We start from the raw sequence: 18,176 nt of genomic DNA on the forward strand, positions 1-18,176 counted from the left end.
GCCCTTTCGGGTTATCGCTTCTCGGCCTTTTGGCTAAGATCAAGTGTAGTATCTGTTCTTATCAGTTTAATATCTGATACGTCCCCTATCTGGGGACCATATATTAAATGGATTTTTAGAACAGGGAGATGGAAATAGAGCTTGCTCTGTCCACTCCACGCATTGACCTGGTATTGCAGTATTTCCAGGACCGGTGCACCCTTTCCTTATGTGTTGACTAAAAGCAGATTCCAAAAGTGTTTTTTGTCTTTGCTATTGTTTCTGTCTTTCTGAAGGGATCTCCCCTTTTAATCCCATTATTTCAACACCTGTTGGACAATGCATGAGTGATAATGAGCTCATTGATTAAATGCAATTAATGAATAGATTGCCACCTCTTGTTGTGTGTCGTCTGTGTTTCTGTGTTTCCGGCATTTCACATTGGAACACCTCATTCACCTTCCTTGTCTTCTCTCCGCCCTCCCTTTTAGGTAAGTTAAAGAGCTGCACCTGAGCCAGCCACTGATTGATTGATTGATTGATTGATTGATTGATTGATTGATTGATTGATTGATTGATTGATTGATTGATGCAGCACAACAGTCAAATAGTGGAGTGGAGTAGGGGAACAGCAAACAGCCAATAAAGCAGCCCGCCCGCTCGCCTGCCCGCCACAATGGACCTACCTGTGTACACTAGATGGATGTGATGGAATGTACTGTCGTCCCTACATTTCAAGAAGAAGTAAGAATTGCAGTTGCAACAAAGCCTTGCTTGCCTACAAAGAGAGCAGCAATTTGGATTTGTTACTATGTTACCTAGAAGAATAACAAACTGTGCAAGGATGGAGGTTGTAGGAGCAAGGAGAAGTTGTCTGTAAAGTTGGTGGATGCCTATTTTCCATTTTGCAGTCCCTTGTCTCCCTCTTGTGGCCTCCTGGAGGCAACTAGCTGTGCAAAAAAAAGACAGCCTGGCGGCCGGCTGTTGCAGTGTTGCCCTCTCAGGCAACACTGAGTGACTGACTGAGCCTCACCGTCTTATATAAAGTTCAGACGGAACTTTGCACGTGTCATAGTGGAGCCCTCAGGATTCCAGAGCCAGCTTTCTGACATCATAATGGGGCCTCAGAGATAAAAGCCTGGGCCCAGGCAGTGTTGGTCAGTGCTGCTCAGCAGGCAGCACTGGACTGGACTGGATTACAGCTGATACAAGGTGTGAAGGAACAAGGGGTGGCTGTGGGCATGCACTTGCTGCCGCTGCCAGTGTTTATCTGCATGGCAGCAGGGCATTTGGGCGTTGCCAGGAAGGCGTTTTTATGTAGATTCCTCCTCTTTCAGCACTGCATTGTGGTGCAAGCAAAAGAAGCAAATCCTGTCTGGCTTCCTCTCCGGCCTTTATTCACCTCCCGTGTAGCTGTGAGTGTGTGAGCCTGCAGGGCCCCATGGAATTGCCTAGAAGTAGGCTGAATCGCTGCAAGGGCTGAACAGCAGTATCGGGCAGGCTCGGGCAACGCGCGGCCCGTTCGGGTTATCGCTTCTCGGCCTTTTGGCTAAGATCAAGTGTAGTATCTGTTCTTATCAGTTTAATATCTGATACGTCCCCTATCTGGGGACCATATATTAAATGGATTTTTAGAACAGGGAGATGGAAATAGAGCTTGCTCTGTCCACTCCACGCATTGACCTGGTATTGCAGTATTTCCAGGACCGGTGCACCCTTTCCTTATGTGTTGACTAAAAGCAGATTCCAAAAGTGTTTTTTGTCTTTGCTATTGTTTCTGTCTTTCTGAAGGGATCTCCCCTTTTAATCCCATTATTTCAACACCTGTTGGACAATGCATGAGTGATAATGAGCTCATTGATTAAATGCAATTAATGAATAGATTGCCACCTCTTGTTGTGTGTCGTCTGTGTTTCTGTGTTTCCGGCATTTCACATTGGAACACCTCATTCACCTTCCTTGTCTTCTCTCCGCCCTCCCTTTTAGGTAAGTTAAAGAGCTGCACCTGAGCCAGCCACTGATTGATTGATTGATTGATTGATTGATTGATTGATTGATTGATTGATGCAGCACAACAGTCAAATAGTGGAGTGGAGTAGGGGAACAGCAAACAGCCAATAAAGCAGCCCGCCCGCTCGCCTGCCCGCCACAATGGACCTACCTGTGTACACTAGATGGATGTGATGGAATGTACTGTCGTCCCTACATTTCAAGAAGAAGTAAGAATTGCAGTTGCAACAAAGCCTTGCTTGCCTACAAAGAGAGCAGCAATTTGGATTTGTTACTATGTTACCTAGAAGAATAACAAACTGTGCAAGGATGGAGGTTGTAGGAGCAAGGAGAAGTTGTCTGTAAAGTTGGTGGATGCCTATTTTCCATTTTGCAGTCCCTTGTCTCCCTCTTGTGGCCTCCTGGAGGCAACTAGCTGTGCAAAAAAAAGACAGCCTGGCGGCCGGCTGTTGCAGTGTTGCCCTCTCAGGCAACACTGAGTGACTGACTGAGCCTCACCGTCTTATATAAAGTTCAGACGGAACTTTGCACGTGTCATAGTGGAGCCCTCAGGATTCCAGAGCCAGCTTTCTGACATCATAATGGGGCCTCAGAGATAAAAGCCTGGGCCCAGGCAGTGTTGGTCAGTGCTGCTCAGCAGGCAGCACTGGACTGGACTGGATTACAGCTGATACAAGGTGTGAAGGAACAAGGGGTGGCTGTGGGCATGCACTTGCTGCCGCTGCCAGTGTTTATCTGCATGGCAGCAGGGCATTTGGGCGTTGCCAGGAAGGCGTTTTTATGTAGATTCCTCCTCTTTCAGCACTGCATTGTGGTGCAAGCAAAAGAAGCAAATCCTGTCTGGCTTCCTCTCCGGCCTTTATTCACCTCCCGTGTAGCTGTGAGTGTGTGAGCCTGCAGGGCCCCATGGAATTGCCTAGAAGTAGGCTGAATCGCTGCAAGGGCTGAACAGCAGTATCGGGCAGGCTCGGGCAACGCGCGGCCCGTTCGGGTTATCGCTTCTCGGCCTTTTGGCTAAGATCAAGTGTAGTATCTGTTCTTATCAGTTTAATATCTGATACGTCCCCTATCTGGGGACCATATATTAAATGGATTTTTAGAACAGGGAGATGGAAATAGAGCTTGCTCTGTCCACTCCACGCATTGACCTGGTATTGCAGTATTTCCAGGACCGGTGCACCCTTTCCTTATGTGTTGACTAAAAGCAGATTCCAAAAGTGTTTTTTGTCTTTGCTATTGTTTCTGTCTTTCTGAAGGGATCTCCCCTTTTAATCCCATTATTTCAACACCTGTTGGACAATGCATGAGTGATAATGAGCTCATTGATTAAATGCAATTAATGAATAGATTGCCACCTCTTGTTGTGTGTCGTCTGTGTTTCTGTGTTTCCGGCATTTCACATTGGAACACCTCATTCACCTTCCTTGTCTTCTCTCCGCCCTCCCTTTTAGGTAAGTTAAAGAGCTGCACCTGAGCCAGCCACTGATTGATTGATTGATTGATTGATTGATTGATTGATTGATTGATTGATTGATTGATGCAGCACAACAGTCAAATAGTGGAGTGGAGTAGGGGAACAGCAAACAGCCAATAAAGCAGCCCGCCCGCTCGCCTGCCCGCCACAATGGACCTACCTGTATACACTAGATGGATGTGATGGAATGTACTGTCGTCCCTACATTTCAAGAAGAAGTAAGAATTGCAGTTGCAACAAAGCCTTGCTTGCCTACAAAGAGAGCAGCAATTTGGATTTGTTACTATGTTACCTAGAAGAATAACAAACTGTGCAAGGATGGAGGTTGTAGGAGCAAGGAGAAGTTGTCTGTAAAGTTGGTGGATGCCTATTTTCCATTTTGCAGTCCCTTGTCTCCCTCTTGTGGCCTCCTGGAGGCAACTAGCTGTGCAAAAAAAAGACAGCCTGGCGGCCGGCTGTTGCAGTGTTGCCCTCTCAGGCAACACTGAGTGACTGACTGAGCCTCACCGTCTTATATAAAGTTCAGACGGAACTTTGCACGTGTCATAGTGGAGCCCTCAGGATTCCAGAGCCAGCTTTCTGACATCATAATGGGGCCTCAGAGATAAAAGCCTGGGCCCAGGCAGTGTTGGTCAGTGCTGCTCAGCAGGCAGCACTGGACTGGACTGGATTACAGCTGATACAAGGTGTGAAGGAACAAGGGGTGGCTGTGGGCATGCACTTGCTGCCGCTGCCAGTGTTTATCTGCATGGCAGCAGGGCATTTGGGCGTTGCCAGGAAGGCGTTTTTATGTAGATTCCTCCTCTTTCAGCACTGCATTGTGGTGCAAGCAAAAGAAGCAAATCCTGTCTGGCTTCCTCTCCGGCCTTTATTCACCTCCCGTGTAGCTGTGAGTGTGTGAGCCTGCAGGGCCCCATGGAATTGCCTAGAAGTAGGCTGAATCGCTGCAAGGGCTGAACAGCAGTATCGGGCAGGCTCGGGCAACGCGCGGCCCGTTCGGGTTATCGCTTCTCGGCCTTTTGGCTAAGATCAAGTGTAGTATCTGTTCTTATCAGTTTAATATCTGATACGTCCCCTATCTGGGGACCATATATTAAATGGATTTTTAGAACAGGGAGATGGAAATAGAGCTTGCTCTGTCCACTCCACGCATTGACCTGGTATTGCAGTATTTCCAGGACCGGTGCACCCTTTCCTTATGTGTTGACTAAAAGCAGATTCCAAAAGTGTTTTTTGTCTTTGCTATTGTTTCTGTCTTTCTGAAGGGATCTCCCCTTTTAATCCCATTATTTCAACACCTGTTGGACAATGCATGAGTGATAATGAGCTCATTGATTAAATGCAATTAATGAATAGATTGCCACCTCTTGTTGTGTGTCGTCTGTGTTTCTGTGTTTCCGGCATTTCACATTGGAACACCTCATTCACCTTCCTTGTCTTCTCTCCGCCCTCCCTTTTAGGTAAGTTAAAGAGCTGCACCTGAGCACTGATTGATTGATTGATTGATTGATTGATTGATTGATTGATGCAGCACAACAGTCAAATAGTGGAGTGGAGTAGGGGAACAGCAAACAGCCAATAAAGCAGCCCGCCCGCTCGCCTGCCCGCCACAATGGACCTACCTGTGTACACTAGATGGATGTGATGGAATGTACTGTCGTCCCTACATTTCAAGAAGAAGTAAGAATTGCAGTTGCAACAAAGCCTTGCTTGCCTACAAAGAGAGCAGCAATTTGGATTTGTTACTATGTTACCTAGAAGAATAACAAACTGTGCAAGGATGGAGGTTGTAGGAGCAAGGAGAAGTTGTCTGTAAAGTTGGTGGATGCCTATTTTCCATTTTGCAGTCCCTTGTCTCCCTCTTGTGGCCTCCTGGAGGCAACTAGCTGTGCAAAAAAAAGACAGCCTGGCGGCCGGCTGTTGCAGTGTTGCCCTCTCAGGCAACACTGAGTGACTGACTGAGCCTCACCGTCTTATATAAAGTTCAGACGGAACTTTGCACGTGTCATAGTGGAGCCCTCAGGATTCCAGAGCCAGCTTTCTGACATCATAATGGGGCCTCAGAGATAAAAGCCTGGGCCCAGGCAGTGTTGGTCAGTGCTGCTCAGCAGGCAGCACTGGACTGGACTGGATTACAGATGATACAAGGTGTGAAGGAACAAGGGGTGGCTGTGGGCATGCACTTGCTGCCGCTGCCAGTGTTTATCTGCATGGCAGCAGGGCATTTGGGCGTTGCCAGGAAGGCGTTTTTATGTAGATTCCTCCTCTTTCAGCACTGCATTGTGGTGCAAGCAAAAGAAGCAAATCCTGTCTGGCTTCCTCTCCGGCCGTTATTCACCTCCCGTGTAGCTGTGAGTGTGTGAGCCTGCAGGGCCCCATGGAATTGCCTAGAAGTAGGCTGAATCGCTGCAAGGGCTGAACAGCAGTATCGGGCAGGCTCGGGCAACGCGCGGCCCGTTCGGGTTATCGCTTCTCGGCCTTTTGGCTAAGATCAAGTGTAGTATCTGTTCTTATCAGTTTAATATCTGATACGTCCCCTATCTGGGGACCATATATTAAATGGATTTTTAGAACAGGGAGATGGAAATAGAGCTTGCTCTGTCCACTCCACGCATTGACCTGGTATTGCAGTATTTCCAGGACCGGTGCACCCTTTCCTTATGTGTTGACTAAAAGCAGATTCCAAAAGTGTTTTTTGTCTTTGCTATTGTTTCTGTCTTTCTGAAGGGATCTCCCCTTTTAATCCCATTATTTCAACACCTGTTGGACAATGCATGAGTGATAATGAGCTCATTGATTAAATGCAATTAATGAATAGATTGCCACCTCTTGTTGTGTGTCGTCTGTGTTTCTGTGTTTCCGGCATTTCACATTGGAACACCTCATTCACCTTCCTTGTCTTCTCTCCGCCCTCCCTTTTAGGTAAGTTAAAGAGCTGCACCTGAGCCAGCCACTGATTGATTGATTGATTGATTGATTGATTGATTGATTGATGCAGCACAACAGTCAAATAGTGGAGTGGAGTAGGGGAACAGCAAACAGCCAATAAAGCAGCCCGCCCGCTCGCCTGCCCGCCACAATGGACCTACCTGTGTACACTAGATGGATGTGATGGAATGTACTGTCGTCCCTACATTTCAAGAAGTAAGAATTGCAGTTGCAACAAAGCCTTGCTTGCCTACAAAGAGAGCAGCAATTTGGATTTGTTACTATGTTACCTAGAAGAATAACAAACTGTGCAAGGATGGAGGTTGTAGGAGCAAGGAGAAGTTGTCTGTAAAGTTGGTGGATGCCTATTTTCCATTTTGCAGTCCCTTGTCTCCCTCTTGTGGCCTCCTGGAGGCAACTAGCTGTGCAAAAAAAAGACAGCCTGGCGGCCGGCTGTTGCATTGTTGCCCTCTCAGGCAACACTGAGTGACTGACTGAGCCTCACCGTCTTATATAAAGTTCAGACGGAACTTTGCACGTGTCATAGTGGAGCCCTCAGGATTCCAGAGCCAGCTTTCTGACATCATAATGGGGCCTCAGAGATAAAAGCCTGGGCCCAGGCAGTGTTGGTCAGTGCTGCTCAGCAGGCAGCACTGGACTGGACTGGATTACAGCTGATACAAGGTGTGAAGGAACAAGGGGTGGCTGTGGGCATGCACTTGCTGCCGCTGCCAGTGTTTATCTGCATGGCAGCAGGGCATTTGGGCGTTGCCAGGAAGGCGTTTTTATGTAGATTCCTCCTCTTTCAGCACTGCATTGTGGTGCAAGCAAAAGAAGCAAATCCTGTCTGGCTTCCTCTCCGGCCTTTATTCACCTCCCGTGTAGCTGTGAGTGTGTGAGCCTGCAGGGCCCCATGGAATTGCCTAGAAGTAGGCTGAATCGCTGCAAGGGCTGAACAGCAGTATCGGGCAGGCTCGGGCAACGCGCGGCCCGTTCGGGTTATCGCTTCTCGGCCTTTTGGCTAAGATCAAGTGTAGTATCTGTTCTTATCAGTTTAATATCTGATACGTCCCCTATCTGGGGACCATATATTAAATGGATTTTTAGAACAGGGAGATGGAAATAGAGCTTGCTCTGTCCACTCCACGCATTGACCTGGTATTGCAGTATTTCCAGGACCGGTGCACCCTTTCCTTATGTGTTGACTAAAAGCAGATTCCAAAAGTGTTTTTTGTCTTTGCTATTGTTTCTGTCTTTCTGAAGGGATCTCCCCTTTTAATCCCATTATTTCAACACCTGTTGGACAATGCATGAGTGATAATGAGCTCATTGATTAAATGCAATTAATGAATAGATTGCCACCTCTTGTTGTGTGTCGTCTGTGTTTCTGTGTTTCCGGCATTTCACATTGGAACACCTCATTCACCTTCCTTGTCTTCTCTCCGCCCTCCCTTTTAGGTAAGTTAAAGAGCTGCACCTGAGCCAGCCACTGATTGATTGATTGATTGATTGATTGATTGATTGATTGATTGATTGATGCAGCACAACAGTCAAATAGTGGAGTGGAGTAGGGGAACAGCAAACAGCCAATAAAGCAGCCCGCCCGCTCGCCTGCCCGCCACAATGGACCTACCTGTGTACACTAGATGGATGTGATGGAATGTACTGTCGTCCCTACATTTCAAGAAGAAGTAAGAATTGCAGTTGCAACAAAGCCTTGCTTGCCTACAAAGAGAGCAGCAATTTGGATTTGTTACTATGTTACCTAGAAGAATAACAAACTGTGCAAGGATGGAGGTTGTAGGAGCAAGGAGAAGTTGTCTGTAAAGTTGGTGGATGCCTATTTTCCATTTTGCAGTCCCTTGTCTCCCTCTTGTGGCCTCCTGGAGGCAACTAGCTGTGCAAAAAAAAGACAGCCTGGCGGCCGGCTGTTGCAGTGTTGCCCTCTCAGGCAACACTGAGTGACTGACTGAGCCTCACCGTCTTATATAAAGTTCAGACGGAACTTTGCACGTGTCATAGTGGAGCCCTCAGGATTCCAGAGCCAGCTTTCTGACATCATAATGGGGCCTCAGAGATAAAAGCCTGGGCCCAGGCAGTGTTGGTCAGTGCTGCTCAGCAGGCAGCACTGGACTGGACTGGATTACAGCTGATACAAGGTGTGAAGGAACAAGGGGTGGCTGTGGGCATGCACTTGCTGCCGCTGCCAGTGTTTATCTGCATGGCAGCAGGGCATTTGGGCGTTGCCAGGAAGGCGTTTTTATGTAGATTCCTCCTCTTTCAGCACTGCATTGTGGTGCAAGCAAAAGAAGCAAATCCTGTCTGGCTTCCTCTCCGGCCGTTATTCACCTCCCGTGTAGCTGTGAGTGTGTGAGCCTGCAGGGCCCCATGGAATTGCCTAGAAGTAGGCTGAATCGCTGCAAGGGCTGAACAGCAGTATCGGGCAGGCTCGGGCAACGCGCGGCCCGTTCGGGTTATCGCTTCTCGGCCTTTTGGCTAAGATCAAGTGTAGTATCTGTTCTTATCAGTTTAATATCTGATACGTCCCCTATCTGGGGACCATATATTAAATGGATTTTTAGAACAGGGAGATGGAAATAGAGCTTGCTCTGTCCACTCCACGCATTGACCTGGTATTGCAGTATTTCCAGGACCGGTGCACCCTTTCCTTATGTGTTGACTAAAAGCAGATTCCAAAAGTGTTTTTTGTCTTTGCTATTGTTTCTGTCTTTCTGAAGGGATCTCCCCTTTTAATCCCATTATTTCAACACCTGTTGGACAATGCATGAGTGATAATGAGCTCATTGATTAAATGCAATTAATGAATAGATTGCCACCTCTTGTTGTGTGTCGTCTGTGTTTCTGTGTTTCCGGCATTTCACATTGGAACACCTCATTCACCTTCCTTGTCTTCTCTCCGCCCTCCCTTTTAGGTAAGTTAAAGAGCTGCACCTGAGCCAGCCACTGATTGATTGATTGATTGATTGATTGATTGATTGATTGATTGATGCAGCACAACAGTCAAATAGTGGAGTGGAGTAGGGGAACAGCAAACAGCCAATAAAGCAGCCCGCCCGCTCGCCTGCCCGCCACAATGGACCTACCTGTGTACACTAGATGGATGTGATGGAATGTACTGTCGTCCCTACATTTCAAGAAGAAGTAAGAATTGCAGTTGCAACAAAGCCTTGCTTGCCTACAAAGAGAGCAGCAATTTGGATTTGTTACTATGTTACCTAGAAGAATAACAAACTGTGCAAGGATGGAGGTTGTAGGAGCAAGGAGAAGTTGTCTGTAAAGTTGGTGGATGCCTATTTTCCATTTTGCAGTCCCTTGTCTCCCTCTTGTGGCCTCCTGGAGGCAACTAGCTGTGCAAAAAAAAGACAGCCTGGCGGCCGGCTGTTGCAGTGTTGCCCTCTCAGGCAACACTGAGTGACTGACTGAGCCTCACCGTCTTATATAAAGTTCAGACGGAACTTTGCACGTGTCATAGTGGAGCCCTCAGGATTCCAGAGCCAGCTTTCTGACATCATAATGGGGCCTCAGAGATAAAAGCCTGGGCCCAGGCAGTGTTGGTCAGTGCTGCTCAGCAGGCAGCACTGGACTGGACTGGATTACAGCTGATACAAGGTGTGAAGGAACAAGGGGTGGCTGTGGGCATGCACTTGCTGCCGCTGCCAGTGTTTATCTGCATGGCAGCAGGGCATTTGGGCGTTGCCAGGAAGGCGTTTTTATGTAGATTCCTCCTCTTTCAGCACTGCATTGTGGTGCAAGCAAAAGAAGCAAATCCTGTCTGGCTTCCTCTCCGGCCGTTATTCACCTCCCGTGTAGCTGTGAGTGTGTGAGCCTGCAGGGCCCCATGGAATTGCCTAGAAGTAGGCTGAATCGCTGCAAGGGCTGAACAGCAGTATCGGGCAGGCTCGGGCAACGCGCGGCCCGTTCGGGTTATCGCTTCTCGGCCTTTTGGCTAAGATCAAGTGTAGTATCTGTTCTTATCAGTTTAATATCTGATACGTCCCCTATCTGGGGACCATATATTAAATGGATTTTTAGAACAGGGAGATGGAAATAGAGCTTGCTCTGTCCACTCCACGCATTGACCTGGTATTGCAGTATTTCCAGGACCGGTGCACCCTTTCCTTATGTGTTGACTAAAAGCAGATTCCAAAAGTGTTTTTTGTCTTTGCTATTGTTTCTGTCTTTCTGAAGGGATCTCCCCTTTTAATCCCATTATTTCAACACCTGTTGGACAATGCATGAGTGATAATGAGCTCATTGATTAAATGCAATTAATGAATAGATTGCCACCTCTTGTTGTGTGTCGTCTGTGTTTCTGTGTTTCCGGCATTTCACATTGGAACACCTCATTCACCTTCCTTGTCTTCTCTCCGCCCTCCCTTTTAGGTAAGTTAAAGAGCTGCACCTGAGCCAGCCACTGATTGATTGATTGATTGATTGATTGATTGATTGATTGATTGATTGATTGATTGATTGATGCAGCACAACAGTCAAATAGTGGAGTGGAGTAGGGGAACAGCAAACAGCCAATAAAGCAGCCCGCCCGCTCGCCTGCCCGCCACAATGGACCTACCTGTGTACACTAGATGGATGTGATGGAATGTACTGTCGTCCCTACATTTCAAGAAGTAAGAATTGCAGTTGCAACAAAGCCTTGCTTGCCTACAAAGAGAGCAGCAATTTGGATTTGTTACTATGTTACCTAGAAGAATAACAAACTGTGCAAGGATGGAGGTTGTAGGAGCAAGGAGAAGTTGTCTGTAAAGTTGGTGGATGCCTATTTTCCATTTTGCAGTCCCTTGTCTCCCTCTTGTGGCCTCCTGGAGGCAACTAGCTGTGCAAAAAAAAGACAGCCTGGCGGCCGGCTGTTGCAGTGTTGCCCTCTCAGGCAACACTGAGTGACTGACTGAGCCTCACCGTCTTATATAAAGTTCAGACGGAACTTTGCACGTGTCATAGTGGAGCCCTCAGGATTCCAGAGCCAGCTTTCTGACATCATAATGGGGCCTCAGAGATAAAAGCCTGGGCCCAGGCAGTGTTGGTCAGTGCTGCTCAGCAGGCAGCACTGGACTGGACTGGATTACAGCTGATACAAGGTGTGAAGGAACAAGGGGTGGCTGTGGGCATGCACTTGCTGCCGCTGCCAGTGTTTATCTGCATGGCAGCAGGGCATTTGGGCGTTGCCAGGAAGGCGTTTTTATGTAGATTCCTCCTCTTTCAGCACTGCATTGTGGTGCAAGCAAAAGAAGCAAATCCTGTCTGGCTTCCTCTCCGGCCTTTATTCACCTCCCGTGTAGCTGTGAGTGTGTGAGCCTGCAGGGCCCCATGGAATTGCCTAGAAGTAGGCTGAATCGCTGCAAGGGCTGAACAGCAGTATCGGGCAGGCTCGGGCAACGCGCGGCCCGTTCGGGTTATCGCTTCTCGGCCTTTTGGCTAAGATCAAGTGTAGTATCTGTTCTTATCAGTTTAATATCTGATACGTCCCCTATCTGGGGACCATATATTAAATGGATTTTTAGAACAGGGAGATGGAAATAGAGCTTGCTCTGTCCACTCCACGCATTGACCTGGTATTGCAGTATTTCCAGGACCGGTGCACCCTTTCCTTATGTGTTGACTAAAAGCAGATTCCAAAAGTGTTTTTTGTCTTTGCTATTGTTTCTGTCTTTCTGAAGGGATCTCCCCTTTTAATCCCATTATTTCAACACCTGTTGGACAATGCATGAGTGATAATGAGCTCATTGATTAAATGCAATTAATGAATAGATTGCCACCTCTTGTTGTGTGTCGTCTGTGTTTCTGTGTTTCCGGCATTTCACATTGGAACACCTCATTCACCTTCCTTGTCTTCTCTCCGCCCTCCCTTTTAGGTAAGTTAAAGAGCTGCACCTGAGCCAGCCACTGATTGATTGATTGATTGATTGATTGATTGATTGATTGATGCAGCACAACAGTCAAATAGTGGAGTGGAGTAGGGGAACAGCAAACAGCCAATAAAGCAGCCCGCCCGCTCGCCTGCCCGCCACAATGGACCTACCTGTGTACACTAGATGGATGTGATGGAATGTACTGTCGTCCCTACATTTCAAGAAGAAGTAAGAATTGCAGTTGCAACAAAGCCTTGCTTGCCTACAAAGAGAGCAGCAATTTGGATTTGTTACTATGTTACCTAGAAGAATAACAAACTGTGCAAGGATGGAGGTTGTAGGAGCAAGGAGAAGTTGTCTGTAAAGTTGGTGGATGCCTATTTTCCATTTTGCAGTCCCTTGTCTCCCTCTTGTGGCCTCCTGGAGGCAACTAGCTGTGCAAAAAAAAGACAGCCTGGCGGCCGGCTGTTGCAGTGTTGCCCTCTCAGGCAACACTGAGTGACTGACTGAGCCTCACCGTCTTATATAAAGTTCAGACGGAACTTTGCACGTGTCATAGTGGAGCCCTCAGGATTCCAGAGCCAGCTTTCTGACATCATAATGGGGCCTCAGAGATAAAAGCCTGGGCCCAGGCAGTGTTGGTCAGTGCTGCTCAGCAGGCAGCACTGGACTGGACTGGATTACAGATGATACAAGGTGTGAAGGAACAAGGGGTGGCTGTGGGCATGCACTTGCTGCCGCTGCCAGTGTTTATCTGCATGGCAGCAGGGCATTTGGGCGTTGCCAGGAAGGCGTTTTTATGTAGATTCCTCCTCTTTCAGCACTGCATTGTGGTGCAAGCAAAAGAAGCAAATCCTGTCTGGCTTCCTCTCCGGCCGTTATTCACCTCCCGTGTAGCTGTGAGTGTGTGAGCCTGCAGGGCCCCATGGAATTGCCTAGAAGTAGGCTGAATCGCTGCAAGGGCTGAACAGCAGTATCGGGCAGGCTCGGGCAACGCGCGGCCCGTTCGGGTTATCGCTTCTCGGCCTTTTGGCTAAGATCAAGTGTAGTATCTGTTCTTATCAGTTTAATATCTGATACGTCCCCTATCTGGGGACCATATATTAAATGGATTTTTAGAACAGGGAGATGGAAATAGAGCTTGCTCTGTCCACTCCACGCATTGACCTGGTATTGCAGTATTTCCAGGACCGGTGCACCCTTTCCTTATGTGTTGACTAAAAGCAGATTCCAAAAGTGTTTTTTGTCTTTGCTATTGTTTCTGTCTTTCTGAAGGGATCTCCCCTTTTAATCCCATTATTTCAACACCTGTTGGACAATGCATGAGTGATAATGAGCTCATTGATTAAATGCAATTAATGAATAGATTGCCACCTCTTGTTGTGTGTCGTCTGTGTTTCTGTGTTTCCGGCATTTCACATTGGAACACCTCATTCACCTTCCTTGTCTTCTCTCCGCCCTCCCTTTTAGGTAAGTTAAAGAGCTGCACCTGAGCCAGCCACTGATTGATTGATTGATTGATTGATTGATTGATTGATGCAGCACAACAGTCAAATAGTGGAGTGGAGTAGGGGAACAGCAAACAGCCAATAAAGCAGCCCGCCCGCTCGCCTGCCCGCCACAATGGACCTACCTGTGTACACTAGATGGATGTGATGGAATGTACTGTCGTCCCTACATTTCAAGAAGTAAGAATTGCAGTTGCAACAAAGCCTTGCTTGCCTACAAAGAGAGCAGCAATTTGGATTTGTTACTATGTTACCTAGAAGAATAACAAACTGTGCAAGGATGGAGGTTGTAGGAGCAAGGAGAAGTTGTCTGTAAAGTTGGTGGATGCCTATTTTCCATTTTGCAGTCCCTTGTCTCCCTCTTGTGGCCTCCTGGAGGCAACTAGCTGTGCAAAAAAAAGACAGCCTGGCGGCCGGCTGTTGCATTGTTGCCCTCTCAGGCAACACTGAGTGACTGACTGAGCCTCACCGTCTTATATAAAGTTCAGACGGAACTTTGCACGTGTCATAGTGGAGCCCTCAGGATTCCAGAGCCAGCTTTCTGACATCATAATGGGGCCTCAGAGATAAAAGCCTGGGCCCAGGCAGTGTTGGTCAGTGCTGCTCAGCAGGCAGCACTGGACTGGACTGGATTACAGCTGATACAAGGTGTGAAGGAACAAGGGGTGGCTGTGGGCATGCACTTGCTGCCGCTGCCAGTGTTTATCTGCATGGCAGCAGGGCATTTGGGCGTTGCCAGGAAGGCGTTTTTATGTAGATTCCTCCTCTTTCAGCACTGCATTGTGGTGCAAGCAAAAGAAGCAAATCCTGTCTGGCTTCCTCTCCGGCCTTTATTCACCTCCCGTGTAGCTGTGAGTGTGTGAGCCTGCAGGGCCCCATGGAATTGCCTAGAAGTAGGCTGAATCGCTGCAAGGGCTGAACAGCAGTATCGGGCAGGCTCGGGCAACGCGCGGCCCGTTCGGGTTATCGCTTCTCGGCCTTTTGGCTAAGATCAAGTGTAGTATCTGTTCTTATCAGTTTAATATCTGATACGTCCCCTATCTGGGGACCATATATTAAATGGATTTTTAGAACAGGGAGATGGAAATAGAGCTTGCTCTGTCCACTCCACGCATTGACCTGGTATTGCAGTATTTCCAGGACCGGTGCACCCTTTCCTTATGTGTTGACTAAAAGCAGATTCCAAAAGTGTTTTTTGTCTTTGCTATTGTTTCTGTCTTTCTGAAGGGATCTCCCCTTTTAATCCCATTATTTCAACACCTGTTGGACAATGCATGAGTGATAATGAGCTCATTGATTAAATGCAATTAATGAATAGATTGCCACCTCTTGTTGTGTGTCGTCTGTGTTTCTGTGTTTCCGGCATTTCACATTGGAACACCTCATTCACCTTCCTTGTCTTCTCTCCGCCCTCCCTTTTAGGTAAGTTAAAGAGCTGCACCTGAGCCAGCCACTGATTGATTGATTGATTGATTGATTGATTGATTGATTGATTGATTGATTGATTGATTGATGCAGCACAACAGTCAAATAGTGGAGTGGAGTAGGGGAACAGCAAACAGCCAATAAAGCAGCCCGCCCGCTCGCCTGCCCGCCACAATGGACCTACCTGTGTACACTAGATGGATGTGATGGAATGTACTGTCGTCCCTACATTTCAAGAAGAAGTAAGAATTGCAGTTGCAACAAAGCCTTGCTTGCCTACAAAGAGAGCAGCAATTTGGATTTGTTACTATGTTACCTAGAAGAATAACAAACTGTGCAAGGATGGAGGTTGTAGGAGCAAGGAGAAGTTGTCTGTAAAGTTGGTGGATGCCTATTTTCCATTTTGCAGTCCCTTGTCTCCCTCTTGTGGCCTCCTGGAGGCAACTAGCTGTGCAAAAAAAAGACAGCCTGGCGGCCGGCTGTTGCAGTGTTGCCCTCTCAGGCAACACTGAGTGACTGACTGAGCCTCACCGTCTTATATAAAGTTCAGACGGAACTTTGCACGTGTCATAGTGGAGCCCTCAGGATTCCAGAGCCAGCTTTCTGACATCATAATGGGGCCTCAGAGATAAAAGCCTGGGCCCAGGCAGTGTTGGTCAGTGCTGCTCAGCAGGCAGCACTGGACTGGACTGGATTACAGCTGATACAAGGTGTGAAGGAACAAGGGGTGGCTGTGGGCATGCACTTGCTGCCGCTGCCAGTGTTTATCTGCATGGCAGCAGGGCATTTGGGCGTTGCCAGGAAGGCGTTTTTATGTAGATTCCTCCTCTTTCAGCACTGCATTGTGGTGCAAGCAAAAGAAGCAAATCCTGTCTGGCTTCCTCTCCGGCCTTTATTCACCTCCCGTGTAGCTGTGAGTGTGTGAGCCTGCAGGGCCCCATGGAATTGCCTAGAAGTAGGCTGAATCGCTGCAAGGGCTGAACAGCAGTATCGGGCAGGCTCGGGCAACGCGCGGCCCGTTCGGGTTATCGCTTCTCGGCCTTTTGGCTAAGATCAAGTGTAGTATCTGTTCTTATCAGTTTAATATCTGATACGTCCCCTATCTGGGGACCATATATTAAATGGATTTTTAGAACAGGGAGATGGAAATAGAGCTTGCTCTGTCCACTCCACGCATTGACCTGGTATTGCAGTATTTCCAGGACCGGTGCACCCTTTCCTTATGTGTTGACTAAAAGCAGATTCCAAAAGTGTTTTTTGTCTTTGCTATTGTTTCTGTCTTTCTGAAGGGATCTCCCCTTTTAATCCCATTATTTCAACACCTGTTGGACAATGCATGAGTGATAATGAGCTCATTGATTAAATGCAATTAATGAATAGATTGCCACCTCTTGTTGTGTGTCGTCTGTGTTTCTGTGTTTCCGGCATTTCACATTGGAACACCTCATTCACCTTCCTTGTCTTCTCTCCGCCCTCCCTTTTAGGTAAGTTAAAGAGCTGCACCTGAGCCAGCCACTGATTGATTGATTGATTGATTGATTGATTGATTGATTGATTGATTGATTGATTGATTGATTGATGCAGCACAACAGTCAAATAGTGGAGTGGAGTAGGGGAACAGCAAACAGCCAATAAAGCAGCCCGCCCGCTCGCCTGCCCGCCACAATGGACCTACCTGTGTACACTAGATGGATGTGATGGAATGTACTGTCGTCCCTACATTTCAAGAAGAAGTAAGAATTGCAGTTGCAACAAAGCCTTGCTTGCCTACAAAGAGAGCAGCAATTTGGATTTGTTACTATGTTACCTAGAAGAATAACAAACTGTGCAAGGATGGAGGTTGTAGGAGCAAGGAGAAGTTGTCTGTAAAGTTGGTGGATGCCTATTTTCCATTTTGCAGTCCCTTGTCTCCCTCTTGTGGCCTCCTGGAGGCAACTAGCTGTGCAAAAAAAAGACAGCCTGGCGGCCGGCTGTTGCAGTGTTGCCCTCTCAGGCAACACTGAGTGACTGACTGAGCCTCACCGTCTTATATAAAGTTCAGACGGAACTTTGCACGTGTCATAGTGGAGCCCTCAGGATTCCAGAGCCAGCTTTCTGACATCATAATGGGGCCTCAGAGATAAAAGCCTGGGCCCAGGCAGTGTTGGTCAGTGCTGCTCAGCAGGCAGCACTGGACTGGACTGGATTACAGCTGATACAAGGTGTGAAGGAACAAGGGGTGGCTGTGGGCATGCACTTGCTGCCGCTGCCAGTGTTTATCTGCATGGCAGCAGGGCATTTGGGCGTTGCCAGGAAGGCGTTTTTATGTAGATTCCTCCTCTTTCAGCACTGCATTGTGGTGCAAGCAAAAGAAGCAAATCCTGTCTGGCTTCCTCTCCGGCCTTTATTCACCTCCCGTGTAGCTGTGAGTGTGTGAGCCTGCAGGGCCCCATGGAATTGCCTAGAAGTAGGCTGAATCGCTGCAAGGGCTGAACAGCAGTATCGGGCAGGCTCGGGCAACGCGCGGCCCGTTCGGGTTATCGCTTCTCGGCCTTTTGGCTAAGATCAAGTGTAGTATCTGTTCTTATCAGTTTAATATCTGATACGTCCCCTATCTGGGGACCATATATTAAATGGATTTTTAGAACAGGGAGATGGAAATAGAGCTTGCTCTGTCCACTCCACGCATTGACCTGGTATTGCAGTATTTCCAGGACCGGTGCACCCTTTCCTTATGTGTTGACTAAAAGCAGATTCCAAAAGTGTTTTTTGTCTTTGCTATTGTTTCTGTCTTTCTGAAGGGATCTCCCCTTTTAATCCCATTATTTCAACACCTGTTGGACAATGCATGAGTGATAATGAGCTCATTGATTAAATGCAATTAATGAATAGATTGCCACCTCTTGTTGTGTGTCGTCTGTGTTTCTGTGTTTCCGGCATTTCACATTGGAACACCTCATTCACCTTCCTTGTCTTCTCTCCGCCCTC

The 18,176-nt window shown here is 47.7% G+C and overlaps 13 non-coding genes across 13 annotated transcripts; all 13 read left to right on the forward strand.

Moving 5' to 3' along the window:
- The first annotated feature begins 13 nt into the window (after nucleotides 1–13).
- LOC142711657 (U2 spliceosomal RNA) lies at nucleotides 14–204 on the forward strand. The gene has a single exon (XR_012870017.1). It is a non-coding gene; the product is annotated as a U2 spliceosomal RNA (small nuclear RNA).
- Nucleotides 205–1,508: 1,304 nt separating this feature from the next.
- LOC142711658 (U2 spliceosomal RNA) lies at nucleotides 1,509–1,699 on the forward strand. Its single transcript, XR_012870018.1, has one exon. It is a non-coding gene; the product is annotated as a U2 spliceosomal RNA (small nuclear RNA).
- Nucleotides 1,700–2,983: 1,284 nt separating this feature from the next.
- On the forward strand, nucleotides 2,984–3,174 carry LOC142711659 (U2 spliceosomal RNA). Its single transcript, XR_012870019.1, has one exon. It is a non-coding gene; the product is annotated as a U2 spliceosomal RNA (small nuclear RNA).
- A 1,292-nt stretch (nucleotides 3,175–4,466) lies between these two features.
- Nucleotides 4,467–4,657, forward strand: LOC142711660 (U2 spliceosomal RNA). The gene has a single exon (XR_012870020.1). It is a non-coding gene; the product is annotated as a U2 spliceosomal RNA (small nuclear RNA).
- A 1,271-nt stretch (nucleotides 4,658–5,928) lies between these two features.
- On the forward strand, nucleotides 5,929–6,119 carry LOC142711662 (U2 spliceosomal RNA). The gene has a single exon (XR_012870021.1). It is a non-coding gene; the product is annotated as a U2 spliceosomal RNA (small nuclear RNA).
- Nucleotides 6,120–7,392: 1,273 nt separating this feature from the next.
- On the forward strand, nucleotides 7,393–7,583 carry LOC142711663 (U2 spliceosomal RNA). The gene has a single exon (XR_012870022.1). It is a non-coding gene; the product is annotated as a U2 spliceosomal RNA (small nuclear RNA).
- A 1,284-nt stretch (nucleotides 7,584–8,867) lies between these two features.
- LOC142711664 (U2 spliceosomal RNA) lies at nucleotides 8,868–9,058 on the forward strand. The gene has a single exon (XR_012870023.1). It is a non-coding gene; the product is annotated as a U2 spliceosomal RNA (small nuclear RNA).
- Nucleotides 9,059–10,338: 1,280 nt separating this feature from the next.
- On the forward strand, nucleotides 10,339–10,529 carry LOC142711665 (U2 spliceosomal RNA). Its single transcript, XR_012870024.1, has one exon. It is a non-coding gene; the product is annotated as a U2 spliceosomal RNA (small nuclear RNA).
- A 1,293-nt stretch (nucleotides 10,530–11,822) lies between these two features.
- On the forward strand, nucleotides 11,823–12,013 carry LOC142711667 (U2 spliceosomal RNA). The gene has a single exon (XR_012870026.1). It is a non-coding gene; the product is annotated as a U2 spliceosomal RNA (small nuclear RNA).
- A 1,276-nt stretch (nucleotides 12,014–13,289) lies between these two features.
- LOC142711668 (U2 spliceosomal RNA) lies at nucleotides 13,290–13,480 on the forward strand. Its single transcript, XR_012870027.1, has one exon. It is a non-coding gene; the product is annotated as a U2 spliceosomal RNA (small nuclear RNA).
- A 1,269-nt stretch (nucleotides 13,481–14,749) lies between these two features.
- Nucleotides 14,750–14,940, forward strand: LOC142711669 (U2 spliceosomal RNA). The gene has a single exon (XR_012870028.1). It is a non-coding gene; the product is annotated as a U2 spliceosomal RNA (small nuclear RNA).
- A 1,296-nt stretch (nucleotides 14,941–16,236) lies between these two features.
- Nucleotides 16,237–16,427, forward strand: LOC142711670 (U2 spliceosomal RNA). The gene has a single exon (XR_012870029.1). It is a non-coding gene; the product is annotated as a U2 spliceosomal RNA (small nuclear RNA).
- A 1,300-nt stretch (nucleotides 16,428–17,727) lies between these two features.
- On the forward strand, nucleotides 17,728–17,918 carry LOC142711671 (U2 spliceosomal RNA). The gene has a single exon (XR_012870030.1). It is a non-coding gene; the product is annotated as a U2 spliceosomal RNA (small nuclear RNA).
- Nucleotides 17,919–18,176: the final 258 nt, after the last annotated feature.

Source organism: Rhinoderma darwinii, unplaced genomic scaffold (assembly GCF_050947455.1).
Source record: "Rhinoderma darwinii isolate aRhiDar2 unplaced genomic scaffold, aRhiDar2.hap1 Scaffold_431, whole genome shotgun sequence".
In the NCBI taxonomy this organism is placed as follows: domain Eukaryota; kingdom Metazoa; phylum Chordata; class Amphibia; order Anura; family Rhinodermatidae; genus Rhinoderma; species Rhinoderma darwinii.